Source organism: Athene noctua, chromosome 1, assembly GCF_965140245.1.
Source record: "Athene noctua chromosome 1, bAthNoc1.hap1.1, whole genome shotgun sequence".
In the NCBI taxonomy this organism is placed as follows: Eukaryota; Metazoa; Chordata; class Aves; order Strigiformes; family Strigidae; genus Athene; species Athene noctua.
In genome coordinates, this window is record NC_134037.1 from 78,813,827 (window position 1) to 78,816,765 (window position 2,939).

Below are 2,939 nucleotides of genomic sequence, written 5' to 3' on the forward strand. Positions count from 1 at the left end.
CACAGGCAGGGTGCCCTACCCACATGAACTGTTTGTGCCGCTGGAGTGACAGGCCTGGTTGGGAAGGCAGCACAACTGGCAGTGTTGGCCCAACCTCCCCGCACAGCCCTGCAAGGAGGAAAGGGTCTGTACCCTGCAAAGGAAAGGTGCAGCCTTACACCAAGGCGGGACAGAGATGATATTCGCTGGAGACCAGAATACCAAATCAAGATATTATTGTTGTTCTGGCACAGTGCACCCATGTGGTTCTCCCTTCCTTGGGGTCCTGTCCAGATACAAGGGGTTTTACTCTGTCTCAAGTCTTAAGCAAATCAATTGAAAGCTCATGAAGATAGGATAGAAGAGGAAAGAGCACTGTGCCCGCTGTTCAGTGAGCATGATGATACAGAAAAAGTACAAGCTCTTTTTCTGTTTTTAACATACAGCTTTCTGGATTACTTCTTAAATATCTGGAGGAAAGTGTAACACTTCCTACAGACAGATTTAAGGAGCAAATCACACCTTCCTGACATACGTATTTTATTATGTGCACTAGTATTATAAAATCTCTGCTAATTACTGTGAGTTATTTGCTTATTGTTGCTCCTCGTAATTTATGGGACAAAGATCAAGTCTAAACAAACTCTTTTTATCTTTTAATGGATTTTGTAAAGGCAAGGGTAAGAAAACCCCATTTGTATTTCTACATATCTGAACATTATTAGAGTTGAGGTTTTTTTAATCTCTTGATGTAGAAAAAAGGGAAATTTTGTTTCTGTAAGCTACAGAGCAAGTAGTTACACAACTCTGTGTATGATAATAACCCTTTGTTTTATTAGAGCTGACATTAGTGTTTCTAGACGATACTAACAGAAATGTTTTGGAAGCGGTTAGTGTTAAACAAATGGTCTGGCTCTTGGGTGACATTAGCTAATCAGATATAAATGAGGCTTGAAAAATAGGATAAAAACAACTTAATTTGTAAACTGAATATAACTCAAATGGCTTTTACTTGCCCTTTATATTCTGGAGGAATTTTCTCAGAAATAACCTAGCTAGATGAAGAAAGAAGACTATGACATTTGTATGGATCTGTTCATATTCACCTGAATCTTTATGCACCATATTTAATTTTTTTTTTTAATTTTATTTTTTTTTATTATGCAGTTCAAGTTCACACAGGCGGCTCTGTCTGAATATCAGGAAAACTTTTTTTACTGTTAGGGTGACCGAGCACTGGAATAGGTTGCCCAGGGAGATTGTGGAATCTCCTTCCTTGGAGATATTCAAAAGCCGCCTGGACACAGTCCTGAGTAACTGGCTCTAGGTGGTCCTGCTTGAGCAAGAGGGTTGAACCAGATGACCTTCACAGGTGCCTTTCAACCTCAACAAGTCTGATTCTGCGAAGAGGGATAAGGAGTCAGGGAAAGAGCCTGCCTTAGTTTCTACTCTCTTGAAGCTAGAGATATAAAATACCATAGTTTGGCAGGAGGACTCTGCCAAGAGTCATTGTGCTGTTTCCACAGCCCATAGTCCAATCTCTTCCTCAGCAGGGGAAGCCAGTATGGCTGTCAATGGCTCTGACATGGAAGCCATTGGCAGAGACAAAATTTGTTGGCATAAGCAAAATCTCAGCAGTCTGCCACCCTAAGCAGCTGCTTACCCTGCCCATGACTCAAGACAGTCTAGTCTACAGCTTGTTCAGTTTCTTATGCACCAAAATGCTGTTTCTTCTTGACTGTATGCCTTTTCACAGCCCACAGAAGCCCTCCTCCAATTGCAAATTTTTTAGTAGCTTCACAGTGTACTGCCTTAAAGATCTTCAAAATCCATTACTGGATAATGTTTTTTTAACAGAAGCATAACTAGAGACATATTATTATGAGGAGTGGCACTTTTTTAATACTAGAGTAACAGAATGAATGCTTATCCTGACAAGGTTCAAAGGGCTACTAAAGCTTTTCTATAACCTGTAATTGGGTATCATATTTTCCACAAACTCATTATACTGTATCTGTGAAAAATGATTTTGCAGCAGATAACATGAGCCCCCTTCATGCTGAATCTATGCATAATACAATGACCCCAGTCACAGCACAAGATGCTGCAGCCAACTGAATTTGTTGCTGACAATTCATGGCAAGCTGAGTTCAGATTTGTTGTACAAAGCAAGGAATTGATAAAAAGTGATCATGGGGCAGATGTGGCCTCAAATTGAGCTTATTAGTGTTCACATTTGAGAAGTTTTTCCACATAAGTATTTACAATTCTAAGGAGAATAAAGGAGTATACTCTATGGAGTGCTGCCAAATTTCTCAGTAGGCTGTTAGTGATTGAATGTCATCTCCAGTCCATGCTCTTCATCACTTAGACCCTGGGCAGCTATGAAGCCAGTCCTACTTAAGCTGGATTCCTGACAGTCCTGTCTCTTAATGATAACCATGGTAAGAAATATCCTTAAGCTGACCACATCCAAAAATTTAATGGACTGTAGGTGGCATCTGATCTATGCACTTAATCAGCTTGGGACCTTTAATGTAAGCATCTCCCTTAGGGATGTTTCCATGCTGCTCTCAACATGCCTCTCATGCAGCAACAGGGTGTGAGTGCATGTCAGTAGCAGAAAAAGGGCTGAGCAGATCTTACTCTGCTTGCACTGTGCTCTGGTTTCCAAGTTCACTCATGTCTCTTAAGTTTGCTCCCACCGATAACCTGTAGTTTCACAGTGATCTCCCATGAAAGTACTCATGTAGTTAAACTCTATAAATCCTGGCCTTAGATATTGTAGCCACCGAATACTTACCTGGGTTCAAAGAGAGACTGGCAAATTAATGGGGTGTCTAAATTTGTAGAAAACACAGGTACATCAGGAAGTCTGTGTGATATATATACTGGTGATGGATGAAAAACTGAGGAAGAAGGTTTAGATATGATTGACCTACTCTTCTGCTCTTCCCTAA